The sequence below is a fragment of the Pinus tabuliformis genome, chromosome 3_2 (genome assembly GCF_031772625.1).
Source record: "Pinus tabuliformis cultivar Carrire ecotype Pingquan chromosome 3_2, CPIR1, whole genome shotgun sequence".
Taxonomy (NCBI): Eukaryota; Viridiplantae; Streptophyta; class Pinopsida; order Pinales; family Pinaceae; genus Pinus; species Pinus tabuliformis.
The window spans coordinates 260252343-260267817 of NC_142302.1; positions in this window are offsets into that span (position 1 = coordinate 260252343).

A 15475-nucleotide genomic window follows, 5' to 3' on the forward strand; every position below is an offset into this window, starting at 1 on the left:
CATATAGGAATACATTTTTATACTCAGGGATATTGGGAAATCATTTGCAAAGATCACTGCATATGGGAATACAAGTATAAAAAGGGAAAATATGGGAATATGAATACATGTATTAACAGGGGAAGATAAGGAAATATACAAAACTTTTTACATATTCACCAACAAATTGCTGTGTTTTCTCATGCATATGGTGCAGCAAGATTAGGGTTTGAGTGTTTTTGATGCTTTGGGAGAGGGGTAGGGTTTGTATTTTTAGTGATTAGGGAGAGGGGAGGGTTTGCATTTTATTTATGGAATAGTATGGGAAGCTAGATATGAGTACACATATGAGTGGAAAGGGGAAGGAGGGAAACAATTACAAAGGGAAAAAACCTTGAAACAACACAAACCCTAGCACATTTAACCATTAACATTACAGTCATTTGAAATTTCATCCACTTGCACAATTTAACTTTTAAACACAAGCATGAGGGTCACCAATCATAACCAACCACCAAACTGAAGTGTAGAGGGCCTACCTCGAACAATCTTGAAGATTTGAGGGAGTTTGAACGGTTTCGAATTGAATTTGCAGGGGAAACCTTGACGGGTCGCGCGCCACGCCCAACGGGTCGCGCGCGCTTGACGGGTCGCGCCCGTTACAAAATGCACTGCGGAAATGGCGCTGACGGGTCGCGCGCACCTGACGGGTCGCGCGCCTGGCCTGACGGGTCGCGCGCCTGTCCTGAGCCCGAATTCGACCAGACTTTGCCCAAAACTCTTGAATGCTTGCTCACTCTCACTCCTCAATGCCTTGGATGCACAATGAGAGTAAAAGGAGGGAGATTGAGTGTTTATAGGTTTCATTTGAAAAAATTTCATGCTCAAACCCACTTTCTAAAGTTTTCTCATTGACACTTTTTAAAACTGACTTTTTGGCTTCCTTTGTCCTGAAATTGACTCTCTTAGTGCTTTGACTTGATTCTTTTTGCAAGGAGATCATCTGAGGGATCTTGGCAAGGGGACCAAGGTTACTGCTGCCCTTTTGAAGTCTTTTTGAAATTTCATCACTTTTTACAAAAATTTAAAATGACCTTGGGTTTAAAAACAGAGTTTTTAAATCCAAGGTGAAAATGAACTGTACAAGATAAAAATATCAAAGAAACATCTTTACAATCCTCCCTCTGGCTTGCTGAGCACTTATGAACTTTCAGAGACATGACCTTGCAGAGATAAATGACCAAAACCCTAGACCTAGGAATTGACTTCAAGACAAAACAAGACAAGCTTTGAAAGAGCTTAATGACTGATATGACCTGATCCAGCAATGCCAAGAGGGGCACAAAGACACCAGCTCCTCCATCAGGGTTATGGCATGCCTAATGGAATGCAAAACATGACACTGATGAGACACCTACCTATGCAAATGCAAAGAGTTTTGATCACTGATGGAGGGCTCAAGACCGACTCTAACATTGGCTCCAATGGGGATGGTAGCTCCTTGGAGGTACCAAGAACCTTAGACCTCTGGGAGAGCATACCAGTGCTTTATTAACATTGGGCAATGGAGTCAACTTTTACACATGTGACCAAGCTTGAACAACTTTATTTGACTTGGACAATTGACTGAAATCTTAGACTTACTTTGACACTGACTGACTCACTTTATGCAGAAAATAGACTGACTAAAACAACTTTAAAAACTCACACCAACTAATCATCATCTTCAGAATTATAGCCTTCACCGCGGGCCCCAAACTAAAGATGGGAGATCAGTTCACACTTGTTGCAGAATGAAAGTAAAATGGTAATTACAATGGGAGTGATTTAGAGCAGAAAATGCTCAAGCATGATACCTTTTGAGCAGCCGGCCATTCACCGACCCACCAAGACATTCATCACCGTTCATTTCTTTGAGAAGAAAGGCATTTGGACCATGGTATGCTACAATTTTGTAGGGACCTTTCCACAAGTTGTCGAATCTTCCATGTTTCCCTTTGTCTTCATTTCGGGCATCCCATCTCAAAACAACATCATCTATCTGAAAATCATCTGATTTGGCCTTTTTGTCATAGATTTTCTTTATGCGCTCCTGCAACTTAAGGGAATTTTGATGAACCTCCTCTCGTGTCTGCTGTAAATGAATCATTTGACTGATCTGCCGCTGCATAGGATCCTCCTCGCCACCAGCTTCTTGAAATAACTTGGCTACTGGAACACTAAGTGAAGTAGGAAACACTGCATCTACTCCATAAACCAGTTCAAAAGGTGACATACCAATTGACTTCTTTTGACTTACCCGATCAGCCCATAATGCATTTACTAACTTTTTGTGCCAGCTCTTCTTATTTATTTCCAGCAATTTCTTTATGATGTTCACTAGAGATTTGTTCGAAGATTCAGCCAGCCCATTACCTTGCGGATGGTAGGCGGTCGAATGCCCCAAGCTGATGTTATATTTATAGCAAAAATCAACCATTTTCTTCGATTTAAATGCTGCTGCATTATCTGTAATCAACTTGTGTGGACAGCCGAAACGTGACAAGATATTATTCTCAAGAAAAGAAATAATTACCGAGTCCGTGGCTTGCCGGGTGGGAATGGCTTCAATCCACTTCGTGAAGTAATCTGTGGCGGTCAAGATCCATCGATGCTGCCCGGAAGATGCTGGGTGGATTTCGCCAATAAAATCCAAGCCCCACTGCTGAAATGGTGCGCTGATTTCAACGGGCTTGAGAGGCAACGACTGTAATTTTTGCTTTCCTTGAAAAATTTGACATTCATGATAGCTCTTTACCGCTTTATACACATCAGAAAATAAAGAAGGCCAATAGAAACCAGCTCTCAAAATCTTATTAGCCGTGGTCTTCCAAAACAAGTGACCCCCACAGTCACCCTTGTGAAAATCTTCTACTGTTGTCTTAGCTTCCTCTTCGACCAAACAGTTCAGCAATATGCCACCGGGATCTTTCCAATAAAGTGCTGATTTGATAATGCAAAATTTGGCAGCCTTTAGCTTTAATGTTCTAGCTTTGTTTCTAGACATCCCAGGGGGTGAAGACAAATTTTGAAGCACATAAACTATATCAGCATACCAAGGAGAAGACACAAAGATATCGGATACCTGTAGAACTGAATTTTCTTCATCTTCATCGGACAAGGCAGCAATCAAATTGATGTCAAGGACGTGGAGATTTGTTTCAGCCATCAACTTAGCAAGACCTTGACCTTTAATCAACTTGGTAGGCTTGATTTCTACATCATACTCTAATAGTGCAGCAATCCACTTACCCCTCCTTCCTTCCGGTTCCGTTTGTACTAAAACATCCTTTACAGCTGCATTGGGAACATATGCTAAAACATGAGAATTCAATATGTATACCCGGAAATATTTCAAGGCTTTGATCAGCGCCAATGCTTGCTTCTCAATAATATTATAATTCAGCGCTCCGTCCCTTATGATACGGCTGAAAAAAGCGATGGGCCTCTCAACCCCATCTCTCTTTTGCATCAATACAGCTGCCAACGTATGCTCAGAAGCAAATGAAAATAAAATAAAATCCTGTGTATAATCTGGGCTGATCAAAGTTGGGGCTGAAGATAAGATTACCTTTACCAAATTAAAAGACTTTACCGCCTCTTCGGTCCATTTGAGCTCGCTGTCCTTCTTGAGCATGTTGGTTATCTCTCTAAGATGTTCGGCAAGATTGGGAATGAAGCGACGCAGAAAATTCAATTTGCCATTGAAGGACTGAATTTCTTTCTTACTTCGGGGCTGCTCTAATTGCTGAATTGCTTCCACTCGTGCAGGATCTATACGAATGCCATCCTTAGAAATTATGTGGCCCAGCAGCTTACCTTCGCTCATAGCAAAAAGACTCTTCTTTGGATTCAATGAGATACCATATTTTCTGCACTTTTGAAACACCTTAGTCAAATGGAACAAATGCTCCTCATCTGATTTAGAAAATACGGTCAGATCATCAAGATAAACAACTAAAAAGACATCCTTCTCATTTGCAAAGGCCATGTCCATTGCCCGTTGAAATGTGGCACCCGCGTTCTTCAATCCAAACGGCATCTTGGCATAATGAAATGTACCCCATGGAGTAGTAAATGCTGTCTTGTCACGGTCATCTTCATGTACCAAAATCTGATTATATCCGGAATAACCATCAAGCAAAGACATCCTTGATGCCCCCACTACCCGCTGCAATATATGATCCATTTTGGGCAGCGGATAATTGTCCTTTAATGACACCTTGTTCAGATTTCTGAAGTCTATACACAAGCGAATCTCGCCAGTCTTCTTTGTCACGGGCACCAAGTTAGAAATCCAATCAGAAAATCGGATTGGCACTATGATTCCAGACTTATACAACCTTTTGACTTCCTTCTCAATCAATGGCAGCAATTTAGGATTAATTCTTCTCAACTTTTGTCGGAAAGGCTTTTGATTTGGCTTTATGGGAATGGTATGCTGAATGATACTTGTGTCATAAGTTTTCAAATCTAAATAGTCCCATGCAAAAACATTAGAAAACGAAGACAATAATCTGATATACTCTTTCTTTACCTTTGGCGGCAATGCTTTCGAGAGCTTCACCATCTTTGGATTTTCGGCTGTCCCAAGATTGACATCTTCAACACCTTCGTCCGTTGGCCTCAAAGTTGGCTTGCGGGCCACATCATCTTGATCGAACAATTCTTCCAAAGGAATTAATCCTTTAGGAATGTAATTGTCCTTGAGCTGCAACACATCCATATGATTTACTCCTTCAGCTTCCGTGTCTATTGAAATGTCTTCGAATTTACCCTCAATTTGCAGAAAATCTTTGATTTCTTCGTCATCTTGGAAAACTTGCCAACACCTTTGATTATCTGGAACTGTAGGACGATGCTTCACATATATCTCAAACTTATTGCTGGAATTCATGGGTATTTTCAAATTACTTGCTGCCTTTGCCAATGCATCCGCAACACCATTTTGAATCCGGGGCACACATGTCAAAGTATGTTCTGAAAACCGCTTTAAGATATCTAGGACAGAATTCCGATATGCTCGCATACGATGTTTGGCCTGAAATTCACCTTTCACTTGCTTGATAACCAACTCGGAGTCGCCATATACCGCTATCTTCTTTGCCTTCAACTTCCGAAGAATTTTCAGACCAGCAATAAGAGCTTCGTATTCCGCCTCATTATTTGAACAATCAAATGCCAATTTATAAGAACATACCCGTACCTTGCTTGGAACTTGGTTTTGGACTGAAAATGGGCTTCGAATCCACACACCTTTACCAGCACCATCGCTGCCCACTGCGCCATCAAAATCCATGGTCCAAAGACCATCCTCATCATCATCTAAGTGCTGAAAATCTGATGTTGATGCATACTCTATTTGCTGCCCATTTGTTTCAACAATTGGCCTTATGACAACAGACCTTTCTTCACTTTCCTTTGTCAAAACTTCTCTGAAATTTTCTGAAATGCCTGGTATATCTTCTTCTTGCACTAACTGACTATCTACCTCATTGAAATTATCCGCAAACAAAACAAAAGATTCTAAATATGTTTGTACATAATTTACAGGATGATTGACTGGCTTTTCCTTACTAGTGATCATGTATTTCATCTTTTGTTCCCGATATAACTTCCTCATTTGACCGAAAACTGGAATTGTGGCATATGAAAAATCAAGCTGAAGTGTACCTTTGAGCTTGGCTCCCCATGATCTCGACAGCAACATGCCAAACCGCGGAGGAATATCCGCCACCACCACATCCATCAAAACATTCTTCGCGGGAATTTGATCTAGACTCACCACCAAGTCTTTGATCAAACCAATACATCTTACCCGGCTGGAATCAAACGAATACAAATCATGATACTTCCTTGTGATGTCAAGTCCCAGCTTCTCCATGATCGTTTTCGGCATCAAATTATGCGAAGCTCCCGAGTCAAACATGGCATTGTGCAACACAAACTCATGCAATCGCAAACTGATATAAAATGGAGGAACATCACTTTTAGGAGACTCACCATTTAAAGCTGGCCCAAAAATCAACTCCGGCTGATCATCTTGTACATTCACCGTGTCTAGCATTGGATCAAAATTCAACATTTTGAAGAGTTGGCCTCGGTAGGTGCTATTTTTCATGATTTCTGTCAAAGGAATGGGCACTTTCAACTTTGCAATCTCATTCTCCAAACTGAAAACTGAAACCTTCTCACCTTCTTTAGCCGAATTATCTCTTTTTTCAGCTTTATCTTTTGGTGCATTTGATGGCTGATCCGTCTTAGCTGCCAGTGATGATTGACTTGTTGAAGGACCGACTATGTCTTTTCCTTTTGCATGTGAAGAAACCGAATCATTCTTTGCTGATGTATCTTTCCTTTTCTGAATGGGATTTATGGGAATAGCTCGGTTTCTCAATTGTCTTTGCTGGCCTTGCTGGGCTGATAAAGCATGCAAATACCCTCTTTGATACTCTTCAGATTCTTCTTCAAGTATTGCATCGTTTGACAAAATATAATGCTCATCTTGGGGAATGATGGAATTACTCACCAACTCATCTTCTTCCGTAATATAAGTGGGCATGTCATCAGGAGTGAAGAAGTGATTTTCCTCTCCAACATTATCACCTTCATCCTCTGATTCTTGGCTAACAAAATTCTGCTGAAAAGGAGGTTTCATTTGCTGCTGAACTGCTCCCTCTTGTGCCTTTGTTTCACGCTGCTTGATCCTATATTGTTGCTGTTGTTGACCTCTGAAATTTGGATTACGAATCTGAGGCTCCGGCTTGTCAATACTAACCTTTTCAAATACCCTTTTAAGCTGTTCAAGTTCACGGAGAACCTGATTTGATGTGGATGCTTCCTCCTTGATTGTGACTCGCTTTTCAGCCTTCATTCTTGCTCTTTTGTCATTTAAGTTTGCCTCAACGCTGACAGCAATCTTCTGCATATCCTCCAAGGTAGGAGGGTCTCTATCTCTCAATGAATAAGCCATCTCCGGATCAAAACCATCCGGGAACTTAAGAAGTGCTGATTTTCTTGACGGTCTCAAGTCATCGGGAATAGCATTGTAAACTGTATTGAATCTGATTATGTAATCTTGAACTGACTCACCCGGATTACGCTTGAGGTTGTTGTATTCGGCATTAATCTGAAGCGGATCCTTTCTGATTTCCCATCGATCTAAAAACTGATTCTGAAGTGCTTCCAAAGTGGCAATGCTGTTAGCTGTCAACCCTCTGAACCATTTTCTAACTTCTCCTGCAAATGTTTGCACGAACAACCGCATGGTAACATCTTCTTCATCTAACTCATATAGATCGAAGAAGGTGGTCATTTTGTCGATATGTTGCTGAGCGGTAATACTTTGCGGAGTGCCATCAAACATAGGAATTTTACTTTGATAATCAGCTGGCATATCATGAAGATTTGTAGGCAAAACAAGTGGGGAAAACCGAGCAGCCATTGCTCTAGGAGGAGTAGGATGAGTATGAAGAGGAGGAGCTGTGATAGCAGGGACTATAATAAGCGGAGGTGTAGTTTGTGGAGTTGGGGGAGTCGGAGGGGTAGGAGAAGTAGGAGGAGTATGGGGTGTAGGAGGGGAACCGACTGTGGATTCGGGATATGTGATTATAGGCGAAACTGAAACATAAGGAGGATAAGATTCTTCGTGAGCCGTGATAGTGGATCCAATGTGATCAGAGATATTCTCAACAAAATCAGCAAGAGTAGTAGCTTGAATATGTGTCTGGAGATGTCGCAAGATGAAATTTTCGACCAATTTGTTATGTTTCTCAAATTCAATAGCAGCTGCAAAATCAGGGTCAAGGACTAGAGAATCGAGCGCACTTTCAGACTTGGCTTTAAACAGAGACAACTCAAAGCTTTCGTCAAAATCTAAATCTTCAAGATAATCAAAAATAGCTGGGCATGAATGAGATCTGAAAATGGGTCTAGGATCTGTAGCCAGCTTGTTTTTCTCAAAAAGACTAGGAAAGAAAAACCATTCAGCCTGTGAAAACTCTCAACCTATCATCCACGGCTCAGAGTTAACAATTATACTGGGATAAAGTGTCAATGAAGCGCTACGTTCACAAGCTCACGGAGATTGACTGAAGCAGCGTTTATCTACTAACGCTGATGTAAAACAAGAGCGTTTTCGAAGGCTACCTAGCATAACTTCAGGCTCCGTCTAAGACTTATGAAATAACACGTCAATGAGCAAACAATTAATTGTTCTCCCCAGTATGGTCGCCAGTATGTTAGCGCTTGAAATTTCACCTCAGGCTGAGAAAGGTAAACCTCAAGGCTACATCAAACCATTTAGCCTCGTAGCTAGCCCTACGGGGCAGGAGAAGGCTCTCTCCGGTCAATCTCGGCAGATCTTCAATGGGATGAGATGACCAACAAGGTAACACTAATATTAGGCTAGTAAACTGATTAAAAGGTTGATTTGGGGTTTTTTGGGTTTTTGGTGGCAAATTGAGGAATTGCAATTTTGGGTGCGGGGATTTGACACAGTTTCTGCAGGGGGTTCTTTGGGGTGAGGTAGAAGACCATATTGATGCCTTTGATTGAGGTGAGTGGATGGAAAAGACCGGTGAGGAGCTAAGGAGAGCAAATAATACTTTGAATTCTCCTTAAACAGTAGAAAACATAGAAATTAAACAAATTTAAAAGCAGAGCATGGCAAGCATGAATTCTTACTTTAACACTTCATTTGTTTAATATGCAGAAGGAAAGAAAGGAGATGAATCACATAACACACTTACAAGAACATTAAGAAGCACTCTATCAATACATGAAACCACAAGAATCCCAAAAAGGACTGCAAAACCCTGGTCTTCCTTAGCCAAAAATTGCAGAGATACAAGTGAAATAATACAATGATAGCTTCTCCCTCAAGAGTCCAACCATGAAAATGAGCAAGAAAGTACATAATATAGATGATCTAACCTCTTTCCCTACCTCCATGGGTCGAGCTCACTATCCTAGGAGCTGTTTCAACCACTTCTAAACTAAGCACTACAAACTAGGCAGTCAAAACAACTTGCCTCTATAAACTTGGAAACCAATTCATTCATTTAATATTTACCCTTTTCATGAATGAATGTTCTAGAAGTGTTACATAAGAGTAAAAGTGTCTAAAAAGTACAATAATTACATCAATGAGGATCACATTTCATCTCAAAAAGTCAAACTGAGTCAAATCTGCGTTTTCTGAGCTGTACAGTGCATTTCTGGACAAAACTGCCTGACAGGTTGCGCGCCACTGCCTGACGGGTCGCGCGCCTTTGGAGCCATTTTTGGGGCACTTTCAGGTGGCCAAATTGAGAAAACGTAGGCTTGTTGGAAAGGTCTATGAGTCTACTTTCCAACCCAACTGGAATTTTTGAATTTGGAGTTCATTTGCCCAGTCAAAAAGCAATTCTCCCAAGACTGCTTTCTGCAACTCAAAAAAGGGGCAGAGAGTCATTTTTTTGCTAGTATTTTGACCTTTTGGAGGCCCAAAACTTCATAAAAACTCAAGTCCATTCACAGGAATGTGTAACTTTGTATGAAAAATGTAGAAATGCTAAGTTTTTGACAAACTAAGTTGCCATGATGTAGGGTCGCGCGGGGGGTGAGACCCGTTAATGGGAAAAACCTGCAAATTGCCAAAAATTGCCAAAATTCACCCAAAATTCTCAAAAAATTTTAGGATTTGTGCTGTGGTTGGGCTAATTAGTGCCTTGATCTTTGAGGGAAGCCTCAGCCAAGATATGGAGTGGATTGGTCTTCTTTTTCCGTTTAAGGGCCTCGGACAACTGCCTTTGAAACATTTTCATCTTGGCCTTGCACACATGCATTCTTGCCCAGTAATGGTTTTTCATGTTCCTCAGCAATTTCTTCTCTTGATTGGCCTTAGCCAACAGCCTCTCTAATTGTGCATTCTCCTGGATGAGCATGGACTCTCGGTCAGCGGGCAAGGGATCACCGAGTCTTCTTCGGTTCAAGACTCGGTCACTACGAATCCTCCATAACTCATCAAGTGCCTGCTCATCTTCCAACTGTTTGTTGCGCTGCTCAAGGTATGTGATGGTCCATTGTGCCCCCTCTAATCTCCTCTGCAAGGCATCATTTTCAGCTCTGAGATGCTGAATGGTCTCCTTTGCCTCTTGGCTCGGAGAACTAGCCTCTAGATCAACAAGCTCAATATCGGGAACTCCTGATGGACCCTCATCAATCATGGGCTGTTTGCCCCTCTCTGGTACTTGTGCTGGTGAAGAAAGCGAGGCCCCTTCCACCTGATGTGGAGATAACACTCGCTGAGCCGATGATGAAGGCGAGACCCCTTCCACCTGCTGTGGAGATAGTACTCGCCTAGCTGCTGCAATTAAGGCCCTCGGGCCTTTCTGATATGTAACCAGAGGTGAGGAGCTGACATGTCTAGTGACAGGGATGTCATGCTGCTGTGATGGTCCTCCCTCCTCGTGAACAACCCCATGATGTGGTGAAGGTGGTGATGTGAAAAAATCTCGAGAGATGAACTCATCCCAAGAGATGCCCTGCTGAGTCAACTGATGCAATACCACTAGCTGAATCAAACCATAATGATAAAGGCTCCTGTACTGCTGTGCCGGGCTCTTCCTCTGCATCATGGACACCATCTTCTCAATGTTCTGGTAGAAGAAAACAGGGATGTTCATCATCCTCACTCGGGTGAAGTGCATCAGGAGGCGAATGTGGTATGAATATACTTGTGAAAATCTACCCTCACAAGTAAAATAATGCATAATGAGCCTCATGATGGGAGCATACTCACTCCTGAGAAATCTGAAGGGAAACACTCCTGTCAAGTGTCTCATGAGTGCTGGTCTAACGAAAGGCTCAAAATGAACACTATCCAGCACTTTGCATTTATTCCATATCTCTCCAACATTAGGTATCCCTGTGGCCTGTGCAATCACCTCAGGTGTCAAAGTGAACTCTACCTCGGCAAGGTTGACATGTCTATCATGCAAGTGTAAAACAAACAGGCGAGCCAACTCTCTGTGGTGCTGAATACGAGAGATCCTCTCACAAAACTCATAACATGACATATACTAAAAGCAAGAGACTGCCATAGGACAGGCCTGTAATTCTGCTAAAGATGTGGGCTCCTCTCGCCTGTGATGTCCACCTTTTCCACCCTTATGTGGCCTCCTCTGTACCTCAATCTCTGGAGATGATGAATGGTCATCATTCTGCTCATATGTTTCAGTGTCTGACATGTTTGAGGAGCAGAATGGACAAAATGTACTGCTGTTTCTGCCTTTAAAAGTGCTGAATTCTATGCTGTTTCAAGGGGACAATGACATGAGGGAAATGTTAGGGGAGGGACCTTTTTACAAGGAATTGGGAATACATGAACATAACAGGGAATTTAAGGAAACATTGCAAACAATTTTTGCATATAGGAATACATTTTTATATCAGGGATATTGGGAAATCATTTGCAAAGATCACTGCATATGGGAATACAAGTATAAAAAGGGAAAATATGGGAATATGAATACATGTATTAACAGGGGAAGATAAGGAAATATACAAAACTTTTTACATATTCACCAACAAATTGCTGTGTTTTCTCATGCATATGGTGCAACAAGATTAGGGTTTGAGTGTTTTTGATGCTTTGGGAGAGGGGTAGAGTTTGTATTTTTAGTGATTAGGGAGAGGGGATGGTTTGCATTTTATTTATGGAATAGTATGGGAAGCTAGATATGAGTACACATATGAGTGGAAAGGGGAAGGAGGGAAACAATTACAAAGGGAAAAAACCTTGAAACAACACAAACCCTAGCACATTTAACCATTAACATTACAGTCATTTGAAATTTCATCCACTTGCACAATTTAACTTTTAAACACAAGCATGAGGGTCATCAATCATAACCAACCACCAAACTGAAGTGTAGAGGGCCTACCTCAAACAATCTTGAAGATTTGAGGGAGTTTGAACGGTTTCGAATTGAATTTGCAGGGGAAACCTTGACGGGTCGCGCGCGCTTGACGGGTCGCGCCCGTTACAAAATGCACTGCGGAAATGGCGCTGACGGGTCGCGCGCACCTGACGGGTCGTGCGCCTGGCCTGACGGGTCGCGCGCCTGTCCTGAGCCCGAATTCGACCAGACTTTGCCCAAAACTCTTGAATTCTTGCTCACTCTCACTCCTCAATGCCTTGGATGCACAATGAGAGTAAAAGGAGGGAGATTGAGTGTTTATAGGTTTCATTTGAAAAAATTTCATGCTCAAACCCACTTTCTAAAGTTTTCTCATTGAGACTTTTTAAAACTGACTTTTTGGCTTCCTTTGTCCTGAAATTGACTCTCTTAGTGCTTTGACTTGATTCATTTTGCAAGGAGATCATCTAAGGGATCTTGGTAAGGGGACCAGGGTTACTGCTGCACTTTTGAAGTCTTTTTGAAATTTCATCACTTTTTACAAAAATTTAAAATGACCTTGGGTTTAAAAACAGAGTTTTTAAATCCAAGGTGAAAATGAACTGTACAAGATAAAAATATCAAAGAAACATCTTTACAATCCTCCCTCCGGCTTGCTGAGCACTTATGAACTTTCAAAGACATGACCTTGCAGAGATAAATGACCAAAACCCTAGACCTAGGAATTGACTTCAAGACAAAACAAGACAAGCTTTGAAAGAGCTTAATGACTGATATGACCTGATCCAGCAATGCCAAGAGGGGCACAAAGACACCAGCTCCTCCATCAGGGTTATGGCATGCCTAATGGAATGCAAAACATGACACTGATGAGACACCTACCTATGCAAATGCAAAGAGTTTTGATCACTGATGGAGGGCTCAAGACCGACTCTAACACGGTAAATCCTGAGAGACTAGGAGGCACTCAAATTCCTCATGGTGTATGTGGAGAACTCCGGTGGCATCCATGCTTGCTTCTTGTTTTTGGTGTGTTCTATGTGTCCCACATTCATGATTGGAATATGGCACGGGGGTGATTGGCAAAAGAGAGACTTGGCTCAGCCAATCTATGGTCGGGTGGAATGTGGTAGTCCCATCTCTGGTTGGTTTATTGCTTTCATTAATGAAGAATTCATTCCCTTGGTTTTCATGTGTAAACGTACTAATATATATGTAGAATTTATGGTTGAAATATTCATGGTAATTCTGTTGTTACTATGATGGTTATATGTATGTTTTACAACAACAACAACTATGTATGCCTCTCAGCATGTTTTTACTTGTAAATGAATGGGTAATGTATCTATGATCTAATAGATGATAATGCAGAAAATGACATGAGGGAACAACGTTTCTTAGTGATTCTCAGATAAGTATGAGATCCTATGTTTAATTGTATTGGTTATACCTATAGGTTACATGTTTGTGATATTTTTGATGAAATGCCTGTCATGGCTAGTAGGGGTTTGATTAAGGTCTTGTTTAGCTTATTTATTTTGCATCATTGTTTCCCTGTTCGTTTACTGATCTTAAGTTATCATTCCATTATAGAAAGTGACCTGTGCTATGGGCCTGAAAAAATGCTCAAATCCCAAGGAAATTGGCACCAAACTAACAAAATGGGTCTCTGGATGTTGGCAGGAACACCTATTAGAGCGACTTTGGGTTTCTAGATGCTATCATGCCTATAGCATGACAACGACTAAGTCTAAGTTGGTCAAAAATTTAGTAGGACCCAAGGGAAAGCTGTTTGAAGTGTTGGATTGGCTCTTGAGGGTCCTAAAGCTGATGTTTAATGCATGTGTGTTATGTTTCCATCGATTCCACTTCCTTAAGGTCACATAGGAGGTCAAATCCAAACATAGTAGCCTCTCGTCGCATGTTTAGCTTAGTTGGTTAGTTACTTGGGTAGATGTGGGAAGAGGGTGTTATAGAGTGGTATTAGAGTGTGGTTGTGCCCTCCTTGGTTGAATGTGTTGGTCATGCATGCATGTTAGTTGCATGTGTGTCTCTTACACTTTCATTCCATGTGCTTGTTGCATTGCATAATGATTGATAATGATTGTAGTAAGGTTGTCATGAGGAACCTGATGTTGATTTTGTGGAATGCATTGTCATCAGTATATGACTGGTTACATTTTGTTATATGTTCCTTACATGTTGATATATGTCGCTTGATTACATCCTTGTATGGTACATTGCATTATTGTATGCTTGATTACATGTATTAGTTTTGTAGGTTGGTTACAAGAATTGATCGCTTATGTTCGACTACGTGCATTCATGCTTATGCATGTTGATGATTACATGTGGCAATGTGTACAATGACATAACAGTTTTTCTTTTCATGCACGAGGTCATGGTTTGTGTGGTTGAAATGGTCATGCATTGATGACTGGACTGTAGCTAGAATGATGTGAATATGGTTTGGTACTCATGTCTTATATGTCTATATGTAGTTGTCATGTGTGTATGGTCTTGGTTATAGTTATGCATGAATAGTAGGTCAAACATGCCTTGTGAAGTCATGGTATACAATTTAGGCCATTAGGGTGATATTGATATGTTATGATGCTAATGTGTTGGCTGAAATAGAGCAGGAGATACAGATCATCATCATAATGAGGTTGCAACACTAGACTTTGGGGTAAGAGCAGATCATCATACAGGTACTGTATGTTTCGTATGCAAGTATGTAGGTTAAGGATTGTTATATGCATTAGGGTTATATACATTAGGTTTATGTACATGTCTTTTGATGTTATGGTTATGTACATGATATATGATAGTTGATTAGCATAGTCATATGCACATGAGTCGAATAGTCAATAATGATGGTAACATGTGGTTGTATGCATTGCTATTGTTGTTTTACGTTAGATAACTTGATGATTAGGTTATATGTTGTTTATGGGCATGATATATAGCTTATTATTGTTATATGTTATTAACTTGATGATTAGGGTTATTTCATTGAGATCTTGATGTTGTAATTTGGATTCGCCATATGTGTGATGGTTATGTTCATTGCATTGAAGATATTGATGTTCTATGTATTGTGTTAACTTGGTTTGACATATGTAGATGGTTATGGTTACGATATTCAGGTATGAGCCAACAGATTTTTTGATATGGTGTCGTACTAATCTAGACTGATCGTACATATGTGATTGTTATGCATGAACAACACATTCTTATGAGCTTATGATGTGAACATGTTAGTTAGTAACAGTTATGGATATCATAATTTATGTTTGAGTGGATATGTTGTGAAGTTGTATCGTGCTAACCTAGATTGATTGTGTAGACAAGATAACCTCCCCTGAAATACATTAATGTATGAGTTTTCCTATGAAGTATACTAGGTGATTCATTGGTGATTATGTCGTCTATTTGGTGTTTGAGTGTTTGGTGACTTTTATGTTGCCTAGTTGATTTATATCACATGGTGCATTCATAGCTTGCTTGAATGTTTGATTAGTTGCGTGATATGGGTATGAGTCTATAGGGTT